The sequence below is a fragment of the Hetaerina americana genome, unplaced genomic scaffold (assembly GCF_022747635.1).
Source record: "Hetaerina americana unplaced genomic scaffold, ioHetAmer1.1.p SCAF_15, whole genome shotgun sequence".
Lineage (NCBI taxonomy): Eukaryota > Metazoa > Arthropoda > Insecta > Odonata > Calopterygidae > Hetaerina > Hetaerina americana.
Window position 1 is genome coordinate 10,649,143 of NW_027286625.1, and position 17,210 is coordinate 10,666,352.

Here is a 17,210-nt window from a genome sequence, read left to right on the forward strand (position 1 = left end):
TCAATTTCGCTCACACGATCATTGGATCCCATAAATAACTGCAATAAGCACAGGTAAACCACGGGATGAGCACGTAACTACAGCTACCTCGAAATGATACAACAGTCGGAATCGCGAGCGTTATTTTGTATAGCTCTGAATTTTTGTATTTAAGGCAAAAGTAAAAGTATAGACTGGAGGCTTTTCAGAAGTGAGTGTGAAGAATGTAACCATCAAAATAGATAGAAAGCAAAACAAACGACGCGCTAGACAGAGTATAAGTAGTAGAACTATTTTATATGGGATACGACCTCAAGCTGTGAATGTTCGAGAATTATATTCGATAAGATACTTAATTTTCCCTTCGAAATAAAATTTTTACGTATCAGAAAAGATTCTTAGCATTGCTAAATTGTGTTCATTCCTAGCGTTGACCAGGAATAAACATTACGGTGGCCTGCAATCAATATATCATCGTCATCGCACGTGAGATGGATTTATATTTCCTATTTTAACCTTGCATGATTGCTCCCAGTTTCCCATGCATCACGTCTTCGTGAAATTATTGGTCTTCCACGATGTAATTTCGTAAATAGTATGAATACATATATTTCACGCCATGTTCCCAAAGGACGTTTTCCCACTTGTTAAACTTTGCCCGTAATCTGAAATATCACTTTTAACCCAATCTGCATTTTCAATATTTTTCTGGCCGATTTTTTATTGCACCACATTTCACCACTCCTCGGGAATTTCAAGTCCTAAAAGTACTTCGAAAATTATTATCACATGAAAAAATTTATCTCAACAGCGATGCACCTTATATTGGGAAAGGATATTCATCAAACGTCTCCAATGCACACTCATTTTTTTCTGAATCAATCTGAAGTCACATATTTTTCCGACACGCTAATTAACTACAGTTCGGTTTCATTGGAGTCCGGATACATGAGGCTCCATCTTGCGAAAACTATATCCTTCAGGATAACAGGCCGAGGAATAATAATGCCTTCGGTTGCAAAAAAAAGATCGATTGATATATTTTTATAACATTTTAATGAAATATCAAATAGGATATGATACGAGATGAAAACAACTCGTTTGGCGCTTACAAATAAAAAAGATCACTCTCGGGATAGAGCGGGAAATAGAGACGAGAGAGAGGGAGAGGAGAGGAGTGACCACGGGTCGTTACGCCCCTGTTTTTCGACCAGCCAGCCGGCTATCTTCCTATGACCGGATACAAGCCTGGGGTGCGAAACACAATGTTTACCCGCATGGAAGCCGACTTGGGAACGGAAGCAAGGAGACCATTAGTCGAGATCTTCAGAGCCCCGGCGGGAGATGTAAGATAATAGGGCGCACAGCGGGATGCTCGAGACGTGCACACGCGACTGGATAAATCCACCGCCGACCGTGGTGCATTGAAAGGAGTGGTGCGAGCGTAGGAGCCTTAAATCCATCCCTCGCTCATCCTAATGCTTTGTTACTTCCGTTCACCACATGCAGGGAGCTCACATTCCACCCATCTGATTATAAACTCCATGCATAACTTAATACTCATCGAGATAATTTGAAAATCATTTCGGTTCGCCGATGGATAAAAACATCAATTTTAAATATAGAAATAGACTAAAATACGTAAAAGAGATAGGTATCAAACAATTCATGAAAAGAAGCCTGAAAGTATGAAGTATGTATCGAAATAGATATTTAAAACCTATCGCGGAGTAACAATGGGCTAATAGCTCGCTTCTACTATTGTGTCGACAAAAAAGGCATGACCTAGCCGAATTAACATTAACATAAGAAAAGTACTAAGAACTTTGCGACGCTAAGCATTTCATTAGATAACGTATTATTTCGGCAAAAAATATACGTATTTAGCTTCATGACTTCGAGCCATAACTATTTCCAATTAATGAAAATCGTTTCATGACATAATGATCATTAAGTGAACCCAATTACAAAATAGAAGCAATGGAGATTTGGGGGGCCCTGTTTAGGGGAAGGGCATGTCGAGTTGGGGATATACGTAGAGAGAGTAAAAAGGATGCGTTAACTCTGTGCTGTGTGATTCCCGCGTGGCTAATGAAAAACCCTACATCAGGAACCAAAAAAAATACATACACCGAATCAACATTTGAAGACTATGCTTGCGCTTATTGAAAATAATCCAATGAGATTTTTAAACAGTTTTTTTACAAATACACAATTATTATTGAATTAAATTTTTAGCTCATATTTCGAATCAAAGGGATTATTTACATTAAATTACAATTAAAACTAACGAAGCAGTCGTGGGACCATCACTAAAACACATCTGTATTAAAACGAAAAATATTACATTCCAGGTAAAACACGTACGCGAACACTCGTAGGAATACACGGTTTTATTTAATTATCCCCAAACTAAAATTCATGTTAAACAATATCCCTCTTGGGTGCACCACGTAATGACTATTAGGTTACATCCATAAATATTCTTTTCAGGTCGTATTTCAATTAAGAGACAGTAAACACAAAATACGTTTATCTAAAAACCAGGATGCTCGCGCAGGGATTACCAAAAAAAAACAGAATATTTAATTAACCCCAATTTCGTAACAGTTTTAATCCGTCCAATTAAAAAAATAATAATTATGCCCTAACCCCTACTTCATATTTGTGTCATGCATTTGTTCATGTATTTGAATTCCTCTCCCATTCTTAGCCTCGTAATTTTCTGAAGCAAATTCAAAGAAATAGGTTAACTGCCAGAGATGATAATTATTCTCATTATTTTGGGAGACATTACATCGATTGCAAAACAAGGCGTACAAGTAAATAATGGATTTATGAAATTGTGCCGATATGCAAAAGACGATTATGACAAATCTGGTATTCACGATTCGCGGTTATGCTCCGTCAGGTTATCTCCACTTTGTGATTAATGGCTAAAATAGCATTGAGCAGTTGATGCCGTTATTTTAAAAGACAACGATCATTTCCGCGAGAGAACGACCCGCTCCCCTTCTCTCTCGAATATTAAGACCCTCGCGGGGCATAATGCCAGCGATTACACCGCCGGGACGTGCGTTATCCTTTGGGAAACACTAAAATGAATAGGTTTATAACCCTATTATAGCGCGTAATGGCGGATCGAGGGGCCGCGCATTCGGAGCAAACCCGGTAGGGGAGGCGCTGGCGGGTCTCCTTTCATCATTATCCGGGGCGCGGGAGACTAATCCGGGGTTTTGTTTAAGAAAGACCCCGCCTTAGCATTACACTCCCGGCAGGGAACTGCCTCTTTCCCCGCCTGCCTCCTCGGGCCGTCGTCCCAAAACCTCTCGCCCCGCACCCTCTTCATTCAAACAAGGGGTAACAAATGCGACGGCAAACAGCGGGAGAGAGCACGGAGGGCCGCGGTGGGAAGGGAGACGCGCGCGCGGACGGACTGGGATGAAGAAATATACACATTTCCGCAGCGAGCAGGCAAGGGGAAAGGACGGGGACGGTAGGCTTTGGGTAGAGGAGGAAGGTACCTCCTCTTGTAAGAGACTACAGGTACTGTACTCCTGCTGCAAGGATAGCGGCGAAGGGGGAAATCGACGAGACGCGGCAGTGACTTTGACAGTGGTCATTCTGACTAGGCATTACACAATTACCTGTAGAATACCCACGTGGACAAGGAAACGATGACATAAATAGACCTAGCACGAACGATTGGATTCTTAATCTTTCGATTAAACGCCAGTTATTACGTTTTCTTACGCGGGTTTCTCAATCTTGAAAGGGGAAGAGAACGCACTTTAAATGTTCCACTTGGAGAAAATGCCCATCAGGTAAGAGTTCAAGTGAAATTTGCTGTTTTTATCTCAGAGATTATCTTCGATTAAATACTTACCCTGTGGTCACCTATCCGTAAAACTAGGAATTCTTCATACATGTATTTATCAAAGTACCAGTGTTTGTAAAAGACAATGGGGCTCTGTGTATATATCAATTATATATTCGTACATATAGCATTGACTAAATATATGAATTCTTAGAAACTGAGGGAGAATCCGCAACTGTAACTACTGACGGAGTCATCCGCTAATGCGCATTGCAATGCAACAATGTCAAAGTGTAAAAATCATTCGTCTTGATCGGGATTCGAACTCAAGACTTTATACTATGAAAATGTTTCATTGTAATTACATAATCCCCGATCCAAATGAAATTATATGGGCCGTTCTGAGTTTTACATTTATGCAAACTAAATGCCCGCAAAGAACTAAAAAACCTCTGGAATAACGTGCAACTGGGAGTCAACTGTACCCATTACGTTTTCGCCATTTTTTTCTGTTGATAGTCAAAGCAATTACACCAGAAGTGACTTGAATAGTGTTAATATCAACTCGCTGGGAGATTCTTCCATAATAATTTTTTAAATATTTATTACCACCATTTGGAACGCCTACGTCATGGAGGCCACGGTAGCCGCGGAAACGCTAAGTAGGCGCCCTCTCTTAATTGAAGTCCGGAAACTCCCTCCGGCAAGTCATTCAGAGGGATGTCACTTGACTAAATACACCATCTAGAGGCGCCTTCTATCGTCACCTACTCCTCGCCAATTTGCTGCGTCACTCACGTGATTCGCGGCGCGAAATTTAGTGCGAGTCATAATGTGATAGGAGTGCGCTTGGGTTATTACACACCGGCAAGTAAAATGATGGCGAGAAATATGGATTAAAGTGCCGGGGAGTGTTAGCATGCACAGGAAAGGCAGAAGGCAATATTAGAGAAAGCCCGGCTGGAGGAAAATGGTTTCCGTCTGATTGACTTTAATAAACTTTCTCTTGAAGCACCAAAATGATAAGTCGGCGATGACGACGTGCTGATGATAGACCGCGATTATCTTTTTTCTTGCTCCATGAAAAATTCATTCCATAACAAAACAACCACTTATTATTGGGAAATGATAATTACAGCGCATTAAAATTCTAAGGCCTCGTATATCTATCTATAGTACTTTTCCACGGAACTATAACTAAATTCCACGTTGCGTTCCATCGCGAAGGGGCATCATCATTTAACATAAGAATATACAGATATATGCGTAAAAAATACCCAGCTATCTAATGAAAGGGCGAGTGGAGTGTTTAAGTCCCGAGCCATCTAAGAATATAGGTGCTTTCACACATTATTACTAGTACTATTAAATAGTAGTTTAACGTTTCAGTGATTTGGATGGTATAGACTCAACACCAAATTACTGAACGTTAGACTACTATTTAACAGTGTAAGTAATAATGTGTAAGAGCACCTATATTCTTAGACGGCTCGGGACTTAACACTCCACTCGCCCTTACATTAGATAGACGGTCCTATGGAGGCAGGAAAAGTGGCTAAAGGGGGTATTGACCGGCAGTGGGATGTTGAAGACAGTGATAGAGGGAAAAATGTTAGGCAAACGAGGAAAGGGAAGGAACAGGATAGGAATGTTGGACGGGATGAAGGGAGGAAGAAAGTACTCAGAGATGAAGAGGGACCTGATGTAGAGTAGGATGTTGTTTTGCTAGGGGTCACAAATTATTTAATTAGTAATTGTGTCCATCCAAAAACCTACCTTAACCAGTAGATTACCTAATAAATAAAAGACCTAACACCGCTTCATTTTTTTTTGGTAAGCTTTACATAGCAAGACACAACCTGATACCCTACACGAAATTAAACTGTTCTTCAATGCCGCATACACCATACCTCCCTTCATTCCGTCCAGCGGGCCTATCCTTTTTCTTCCCATACCTCGCTTGGTTAACCTTCTCCCCTCCATCACAGTTTTCGACATTTCACTGACAATAAAATGTTCTACACCCACCGTTCCTGTCTCCTTTGGATTTCTTTCAGCAACCCTCTCTCCAACCCTGCCTTGCTTAGCACTTCAGCGTTTGTTTTACCTTCTGTCCACTCTACCGTTTCCATCCGGGCATACACATAAATATGAATACATATTTACACGTACACATAAACACACGTACACTTACACATTTAAATCGCACAACGCCGGGTGTACTAGAGTAAAACAAGAGACTTATTCAGTTTTAATTAACAATGTAGGGATGCTTAGGTATGATTTGCATGTTGTATTTCACTGAGTTATTAAATTATGTTTTTTTAAATATAAATATTCTGGTATCCCGATTTGGTATTCCTATGATAATGTATCATTCAAGGGAATGAGCGCGTAGATACTCTAATGTCAGCGGTAGTGTCTCATCTCGCTCTAATGTTAACGCTCTTTATCCTCCACAATCACATCTCAAAAGTCTTCAACCTGCGCCAGTCGTCTCTACTCGAAGAGTGGAAATTAGTGGACACACGACATGGGATGTAAACTTCAAAACACCGCCATTTGAACCACTTATCGCAATGCCTCAATTTCATCGCTTAGTATTTCCATAATATTCAATTTGGCAATCTCGAAATTTTTCATGATACCCTTTATTTAATTTGATTTGGAAATGAAAAAAATGAAGATACATGGGTGGTCTGAACGGTTTCCAACCTAACAAAGATAAAAGTCATTTTTTCTGAAATTTTCTGAAATTTTTTAGGCCGGAAAATTTTCAAACCACCCTCGTATTACAAACGTGTTGGACATGAAACAATTAGTGCTAAAAAGAGAGCTCTCCAATCACGTTTAAAGAATGGAAGATAAAAAAAATGGACAAGAACTCCGCTAGAACGGACACCAGGACGAAGAAGAAAACGAGGATGACCTAAGAACAACGGAGTAGGACAACAGAATAGCCTTAATATCAGGGCTTGGAAAATTGAAATGACCAGGAAGACGGAAGCATGGGAATTCCGGGTAAGCACAAACAAGAGGAAAAATCCTTGAAATTAATGAATTAAATTAATTCTGTAAAGATGGAAAAAAAATTATATCTAACATATTTCATGATCTGTTACCGTGCGAATGCACACGTGCGTTTCCTTTGGTTCCACACATACGGTTGGTAGTTTTTCACATTCACATACAGCAGAGATTGACAAATGCGACTGATTATTTTCAAACTTCTCCTTCCATCCCTCGTCTCTCTCTGTGGGTGGGATGCCTCACGTAGTCTGCTGCCTACAGCGGTGTGTCACGTTCTCTGGCTGTGATTTCAGGGGCGGAGATCTGGAGTAGAATGTCTATAAAATAGTAGAATTTCCCCTTCATACTCTTCAGTTCCATATGACCTGTCCCGTTATGGTGGAGGGTTGTCGTATAAACGGCTGTGGTTCCTATTTATTCGCTTTTTTCGTATAGCAAAGGACTAATTTATTAGGTTAATTAACACTTGTTCTGAATTAAGTCTTCCGCCGGCATGTATACAAATTTGCATGGTACTTGAAGATTTTTACAGAATATTTCCCCTTTTCCCTTCCTCTCCCATAGCCTCCCTTATCACTCACCCTTCCCACCTGGTGCTTGCACCCCCTGCCACACATATTTTGTAAATCGCGGGTTATTTATGTAGATGTAGAAAAAAATCTCAGATCATCGATTTTAATTGTTACCACGCGCCACCTTGGTTATCCCGGAAGACCCTCCGTTCCAACACCAATGAGCGGGAAGGATTGAACACCCGTTTGCTAACGCACCATGGCCGGCCAACGCATGGGGTCGTTTCCCCGAGGGCAGTCTCTCCCGGGAGGACGCCCGTGAGCGGAGCGTCCGAATGTGTGCGTTACGAACCAACGGGGTCACTAGGGCCTGGAATCCACGAACCTCCACTATCTTTGCAGTTTTTTCATATAAAACCTTCAAGAACGACAATTTCAGACGATGATAGCAATCACAGTGGAATTCATAGAATCCAAAGCTATTTCCATACTGGGTTGCTCTCAAACCACACCGTATTAGTTCCAGAAGTAAATATGTGCATAGTATGTGCACGCGAGTATGGTGATGTACCGGAAAACCAGTATGATAGGTGATGGGTGGCGGTCATCTAATACTAAAACCAACACCGGGTTAAATTCATATACAGGGTGGTTTCCCAGCAAGATCTAACAACCGAAAAATCACACAGATTTAGTTATTCTAAGTGTGCCCAAAGGTGTGCCCAGGATTTGAACCCTGGCCAACCTCCCAACATTCCAACGCTCTAACAGTCCGGCAAGAACACCCCTGAAATCCGTGCAATGTCGAATAAATTGCATGACTCGGTAAGGTTGCATATTTGCAAGTACTAATAGGCACGCCTGTAATAAAAATGATGATTTCGCCTAAAATAACGGCGTAATAAAGAACATAGGGACCTCTTTCTCACGTATCCATTTAAAATATCGAGCGGAAGCCCCAAATTTGAGGAAAGATTCGAACCCGTGAACTTTAGGCTACCAAGCCAACCCATTCGGCCACCATTCGATAATACATGTATATCGCCACACACATATTCTATGCGCTTCATGGCTGAAGAAAATCCAACAACTATCAGTTTTAGAAATCTTTTCAAATGGCAACTTCTCTATGTGTGAGCATGAGAAATTAGAAAATAGGCAACCCAAGGATGTTTGTACCTTTAACCTGCATTGATAATTCTACAGTATAGTCACACTCAGGAGATATAGAAATACAGTACGTCGTCGAAATCCTTCTATAATACACACACTGATTTATAATTATTTAGTAATTCAACAATACATCATTTCCTCGTTGTTTTTATCAATGCAAAACGTAAACCCAAATTTTCAGATTTTTCCCAGGTATCTAAGGTTAATTTTTAATTTCCACAACTCTCTAGATTTTCTTTCAACGATTCAGGTTATGTTGAAGATATTCTCTTTCTACCACATGAAATATACATCATAGATACTTCAAGTAGTGGAAGAGATTTCTAATTTAAATTAGGAAAGTACAATACGATATTACGTATTAACGCAATGCTCTTCAGAATCAAATGTTACAATGTTCTAGGATACGTTTTTAACACATGATACGCCACAAAACTGAAATCTCACTGAAGATATAACCATATTGAAAGACCCCGTAAATAGTTACCTGTTGAAATTAAGAACATTTAATATTTTGCACTTTATTTATTACCCATGCGATCGCGGTACTCCAGCAGAAATTGTAGGGAACTCATATAGTACGGCGAAGAGAATTTCTACTGAATGCTAGAGGTATGGCGAACAACAGTTCGTATTGTTCGTAGGTGTCTCGGAATATCGGAGGTATTTCAAGACTCCAAAATCAGCTGAATGAGTAGACGACATTTAAATTAATTAAAATTTATCTTATTCAATAATCATCTAAAGTAAGAAAATCAAATAACTTGAGAAACATTTTACTACGATTTCGTAAATTGACATGATGTTCAAACTTTACAATTTCTCATACGTGAAATAAATTATGGAATTATTGAATTTTTCCTGTAGAAAAACAAAATACGTAACTTTAGAAAGAAATCACAAGCCTTATAATGCAAAAGTGAAAATCTTTTAACTTAAACTGAAAAAATAATCAATTTCATTGGCGGTAGAATACTTTCACCCATAAAAAACAAAATAAATGGCTCTTATACACAGCACTGGCGACAAGCAAACTAAAACTAAAAAAATTTACAGTGATAAAACATCGCTCAACTTTGTAAGAGAGCCAAACATCACATTTTATATTCATGGCGCCCCGTATTACAAAAAAAATGAAAAAAAATATAATAACAACGCAACGCGATGGATGAACCCGGATGTTTACATGAACTGAGAAACCGAAAAGATTTACAACACAAAGAGTGACGACGAAAATCTAATTTCCCTCCTTTCCAAAGCAGCGTAACACTACAAGGGATACGGAAAAGAGTGACAAAAATGCTTGCCCTACCTTCTTGAAAGCAAATTACAAACGTCCGCGCGTATAATCCAACGGAAATCCAATTATGGTTGGCATGCACTTAATTTCCCGGATTCCCACTAGATGCCGACACCGCTGGGCGGTAATTGTAGACCGGACTCGGACATTTCACCTTGCAGCACACATCTCTCCATGAATGGGAAAAAGAGCATGGAAGTAACGTCCTCCACCCTTTCCCCACGACTAATCCAGAATTTGCGGCTCCAATCCCTGGATCAAAGATCCCAAATGCGAGTTTTAAATGTTTTAATTAGGATTGTCGAGCACGAAGCAAGTTTGAATAGTTCAGTTTTTTTGAGCAGTGTTTTTGAACAAGTTGGTAAAGGCATTAGGAGGCGAAACGGGTTAGCAAACGAGAAAGGTCACAAAGAATGCTGAAATTAATGTTATCTTGGTGAAGACGCATATAAAATATCAGCGCTATAGTCTAGAAATTTCAGCGCGCGAGGATTGAGGTTGAGTCTACGCATAATTGAGAATTTTGAGAGACCATCAAAGGAAAAAGAGTGTGAAGGGTGGTAAAATTGATCAGGAAATATATGAATAAGAAGGAAGGCATTTGGAGACATTTGCACGCTTGGGGATGAGACATTTGTTGGTGGGAAACTCAAACAAGACAAAAACTTCACGGAAAAGATACCAAGAAACACAGGGATGAAAAGAGAAATGATTGCGTAAAAGGAAAATGAAAGGAAAAACAGAGTTTATTTTTGACGCCATGAAGGTAGAAATTTTAAGATTCCTAATAAGTTGTTAATTATGGGCAATTCATTCGAGTCAGGCCACGACGACGCAAAATAATTTCAGAAACTCCTCAAGGGCATGTCGCTAATCGTTTCACTGCCTACAATAATCACCGACCTCATTGGAGGCAAATTCTGGGACAAGCCGGGTCGTAGTTTTGATCGATAGAGGAATCCCCCACGGTGTACGCAATAAGACGACGATATATATCACAATTGAGCCGTATTCTATTTACGGTTTCAATTAAGGAGTGCGCAGTGTTTCAAGGACCTATTTAAGTATAATTTTCTACTCGAATCGCTTCCGTCGTGAAGTTGAAACTTCATGATGGAAAAACTGCCGAGTTAGTGAAGCTAATTTGTTACTGCATAGGAGGAAGCTTCCCACCCTAAACTCAATAGCACTCTGCTCGTCGATTGGAGGCCCGAGGAATTCGCGTCCTTACGTCTAATACACTATCCCATTCATCCGAAGTACCAGAAAACATTTACTGCAACGAGGCACTTTCTTTGGCCCTCATTATATACGCAGTGGGAACAAAATTATTACGCGAAACGACACTCGACTGCAAGGACAATATATTGCTAACAGTTATATTCAGAAAAGTAAAAGAGAACAAATGGATAATTTATACACAAAACTGAGACAGAAAGTGTTAAATAATATTCGTCATGAGGATACGTGGCGGGTTTGTTATTCTCAAGATAATGAAATTTTCGCGCAGCATTCAGAGAAACATCCAAGGATAAAAATTGCAAATGCTTCATAGAAAGTAATTTCACAACTTTAGAAAATATTATAAAGGCAAAAGGATTGATATAAGGGCGAAAGAAAAGAGGATGAGGGTCAGGAGGCTTGCATTTGCAAAAAAACTTACAATCTACATGCATCCACCCAAAATGGGGAGTTTAAGAATCATAAGGAACAGAAAACTCAAAAATTACTTAGTAGAAATGGAATAATACTTGAATGACGAATCCTACGGGGATCAGTAATGATAAAAAAGTAGTGGAGAAAGAGAAATTATCAATATCGCCCCTTCCTCTTCCAAAATTATTACATTCACTCCTAAGAATCATATTTCCTTTTGGTTAAATGGTGGATCATTCCCTGGATGCAGAAATACACACCGGCCTGTTTAAGGCACTTTCGTGAATCGTAGGGTATTATGAACTTTGATTTATATATAAAATACAGCTTGTAGGACATTAACATTAATTCATCTCGGTGTGGTATGCGTCCTGAATATCCCACGTCATGCGGACGACATAACGGCAGGTTTATACAAATTCATACCAAAGTATACATTGAATTGCGAAGAACATGGAAACAATGAGCCTGACACCTCACGAATCCAAAATACTTACTCGAATAATGAACAGAGGAACAGAAGGGAAACCGATTCGGATAGACCAAAATAAACACCGAAGTATGACTGGAATGCAACCTCTCGCCAGTAGTATTCAACGTATATCCAAAAGAGGCAATAAAAGAAACAGAAACTGAAGATAAAAGGAGTCAAGGTGAACGACGAAAAAATGCTCAGGTTCGCAGGTGGCATTCGGTAGTGACAGAAACGTGAGAAGACCTGCAAGCAACTCCAAATGCTATGGATTAGTTGCTTTGAGAATAAAATATGAGGATCAATAAGAAGAAGAAAACTAAAATCCTTGTGTGTGAGGAAGAGAGAAGCTGAAGCACGTATCGGAATTCGGCGAGTGAAACTGGAGCAAGTGGAATCCTCTACCTACCTGGGCATTAGCGTAACTTGGGATGGGGGAGTTCAACCGACGCGAAGCAAAGAAACGCTCTATGTATGAAGGCGAGACAACATGAAGAAGATACAACCACTACGTTCAGAGAAAATGAGGTCTCAAACACGGCAGCAGTTGTTAAAACATTCGAATGGAGCATGGCACACTGCGGATCAGAGACATGGAACATAGCAAAGAGCGACCAGCGATGAAGACAGCCTCTGAAACATGGTGCTGGGGGAGAATACTGAAGAATAAATGGGCAATCTAAGTGAGGAGCTGGGAAGTAGACGTAAAGGGGTAGAAGAGGAAAGGACCATTGTGAACACCTCTTCGGCTAAGAAGAACTAGATGGATTTGGCACACGTTGAAGCTAAACGGATTAGTAAAGAAGGATATTAAATTGGAAACTTTAAGGGAAGACCACACGAGGAGGCCAAGAGTCAAGTGCAAAGGACAAATTAAGGACATAAAACAGAATATCTCTCTGGAGGTAAGGAAATTAACACTAAATAGAGAATGAGACCAGCAGAAAACCAATCATAGGATTGAAACACTGGTTATGATGATGACACATTAAATGCACACATATTCTTTTTTACTTGATTAAATTTTCAAGAATTAAAACTCCCGCCTTGATTACTCAATACTGAGCAACGTCCGGGCCCTGTCATCCGTACTCTTTCAAGCCATTTGCGCAACAAATAAATTATAAGAATAATGCACGAGTTACGACGGGACATAAATTCACCAGATGAATAACGTTGAATCGTGTTCTCATGTCGTCAAATAGGTGAATATGCATTACTAAATGATTGATGCTCATGTAAAGGAAGCGGCGAAAGTTGTCATGGCGCACACTCGCATTTCAACTGCCAGTAGTTTCCTTCGAGCGTGAAATGAATCGAGACGCCCTTTCACGGAAGCCCATGTTCCGGCAAGCTCGTAGTTGACGTCATGTAAGGCAAACCGGGGAGGTTTCGGTTGCATTTGTGACGTCACAAATGGGAATCCCTTCTCCTTAACCTAATTCACTATCCGCTCTGATGCCAGGCTCGCTATTGTTTCATTGGACCATTGATAATAGTTTCATTACTTTTTAACACCCGACACTTAATTGTGTTTCAATCACAAAGAATTAATTGAGCCCATACTGAACTTGTCATCCCCGAATATGGCATGAACAATATTTGACGGACACATATATGAAAAATGCATTATACGCATATCACAAATAACAGTAATGATTTCGCTGACGCCGCAGTTGAAGCTATCATTATTAACTTGCAAACCCTATAAAAACGGCCATCATTGAAGGAAACGTGTACAAGGAAGAATTACAGAGGAAGACCAGGACGAACTATGGTAGAGTATGGAAAATGTCGGGTACATGGAGCTACGAGGGCATGGAGATATTGACAGGAAAGTGGACAGATAGGTTAGAGAGGTGCTACAATCCTCGGATTGACAACCTATGATGATGAAACCAATACCATTACTAAACCCGGTAAGTTATGAACTGATTTCATTCACTCTATAAGAAACTTGTAACATTAATATTTTCAGAGTACAAAAAGAAAAGCCAACACAAAAAAAAATGAGCAATAAGGCCGGCTTTGACGTCTCGCGCAAAAGTGAAATGTTAGTACCACACAGAGAACTTTACCCACATTGAAAACAAGGCAGCTTTATGTACTGTTGGGAGATAAATTCTACGTCAACGAATGGTAGGATGTGGAGGCAAAATGTTGGGAATATTGGGCTTCCATTGGTTTAACACTCGAAGGATTTTATCAAAATTCATTATAAGCATTATTGACCGATATTAACCCTTGAACACAAGGGTTAATGTACTTGTACTTGTTTTATTTAGCCGTTTTTCGGAAAATAGGGGAAGATGCATCTATGTTTATAGACCACTAAAGAATTTCATAATAGAATTTTAGATGGTATACAAACATGTAGAAATTACGAAGAAAGAAGAATTATGAAGATAGAAATATTGTAGGGCAAACAGAAGGAGGTTCTTATGATACGAAGAGATAAGAGTAGTGACGGACAGTCCAAATCCTACCTCTAATGGGTAGAATAACTGAAATGAAAGGGATAATCTAGCTATGGGCGGTTGAAAAGGAAAATGAACACACTCCAGGTAACCTAACTAATACGGGTCGGATACAATTCCGAAAAGAACCATAGGGACAGGCAGAGAGATGCCCCAAACAAAATAAGTGTAAATATGCCCAAGCTTCAAACGGTCGATTTGTCGAGGTCGCATTTATAGCTTTTTAAAACCTGATAACTCTACAATTATTGAGGATTTGATACCTTTGTCATAATTATATGACAAATACTCGCATGTATCATAAAATATCCCTAAAATGTTATCAGTTCATTATAATTGCATATAACGATGAATTATACTTTATGAAGAAATACTGAGAGACAAAAAATTATCAATTTCGATGTGCCACCATTTGAAAAAAGTTAAAAAATACTGCAGTAGAATTTTGATAATGCGCACGAGGTTTGTCCAAAAAAATAAAGTAGAATGGTTTTTCCCGCCGACGCGGACGGTTGGAATGGGGGGATTTGTGTCGGGAAATGTGGTGGGAGTTCTTGGGAAAGCAACGCGACCCGCGACGGTTTTGCTAAGGACATCGTTTTGTTCCCAAGAAAGAAAAGGAGCTAGAAAGACAACCATGTTGAAACGCTGGATGACGTTAAAGTGACCGTGATGCAGGACCAGAATGAGGTTCCCGTGGATGCATTATAGAAAGCGTACCGCGACTGGCAGAGGCGCTGACATTGGTGTGTCCATACCAAGGGTGTTATCTTGAATAATTACAGTAGCTTAAAATTTTTCTCTTCGCAAATAAATTTTTTTCTCAGGTTTATTCGACTTATTTTTTGGACAGACCCCGTACATAACCTACCGAATGATTCTCAAAAGAATCAGCCCACCTGCAACTTGTTGGGCTGACCATGAGTGACATTTAATCTTTCCGATACTCGCATATAGGGGAAGGGGCTTATTACCAAATCGGATACGCATGGTGGACCAAGTAGTTATCCGATTATCACAAACTTTAAAGTGGCCTGGGTTGATTGAAACCTCCGTAATCATTTTTAGAGCAATCCTGGCTCTCGGTTACCCTTGAATCTTTATTTTCTCAAGCCGTCTTTCGGAAAATAATTGGCTAGGGCAAATCAATACTCAAACGAAAATAAGAAATTTTGTGTAATTAGAGATTCTTAAAATGCTGCCATTGGGAATTCAACCATCGTTCCAATCGTCAATTTTTCGAAATATATACAAAACGGGGAAATGTTTCGTGGCCATATTTCGCAATGATATTTCCAGTTAATATTTCATTTGAACAGGACTACAATTATCAATTTGAACCCAACATAAATAATGAAAAGGAAAATCTACTTACTCATAAACAAGAGGGATACATTAAAGTTTCATCCATAGACGTTGAGTACATACCTGCAATAAAGAGAAAAGAAATATTAGCCTTCAATAAACATAAGCTTAAAGGAAATATTTAACACATTTAACTATATGATGGGATACCTTTCAATTTTTAACTGACCAATTTCTTGTCCATTAAAAATGGGTTCTCGTGGCTCTCCGAAGAAGAGTCTTAGGAATACAAATGGCATTTAAAAGGAATAGTAAAATGTAACATTTAATTCAATTCATAAGTAATTATAAAACAAATAAACCCAAAATAAAATACATATATTTTTGAGAAAAGTATCGTAAAACGTTTGCGCGCGTCAAAGTCAAAATCAAAATGAATATCATGAAAATATTAAAAAATAGAGGATATTAAATAATTTTTGGGGGTAACATTGCAGCAGTGTAAATAACCACTGTGATAAAACCATGCGGTGGCTATAAAAAAAACACTATGGATTTTTCTTTGATCAATAAAACTCACACAGTACATATGGCTACTACTGAGTCTCGGGAACTAGAATGTCATAGTGCCAGTAGATACGGCGAGTGGAATTTGCAGGTTCTTTCTTTTTCAGCTCCAGCATGTAATGTTTAGACCCCATGTTCCCAATTTAGTTAATTCGCACCCAAAAAATGTCGCACATCAGATGAAGTCGCAAATGTGAGTTCACATGCCTCCAGTTATACGTTATGGTGAAACAAAATAGAATTCATGAGCGATAAAAAAATTAAAGGACGTGATGAAAAATTTATGAAAATACATAACACAACGATAAAGACAAATCCGTGCCCAGAGGTGGAAAAAAAATTGAAACTCCTCTTTCGCTTGAATTTCATTTGGCAAAATATTTTTAACCAGCCGAATTACGCAGGCTCGTTAAATATTTTCCGCTCGCTAATACCCCCGCTTTCAGCGCACCACATCGAATACGGAGAACGAATAAACTCATTTTGCACTTCCGGTCTGCCGTCGGACATTTTCGGCAAGTGCGCACGTATTCACCTTCTGTGACACAAAATGCTAAAATTTGCCGTCAACAAAATACGCCTTTTGGCATCGATGCAATGAGCACTTGAGGAGGGAAAGGGGACACGAGAAGGGAGAAGAACAAGACTACGAGCACTTGAGGAGGGAAAGGGGACACGAGAAGGGAGAAGAACAAGACTACGACATTTCAATACTCGCGGTCTAACATCCGGCGGCTGCAGTGTTGGAACCACTCTCATGACTTTCCTGCCATCTAGCCGCCCAAGACTCAACCACGAGAAACACTCATCTAGCCTTGGCAATGAATAATAACCCTCAATTACTCGTTCGGCCGCAAACTCGAGGCATTAGAGCGTGACGACAGACGACCGCGCTACAAATCTGGAGTATGAACGACAGGAG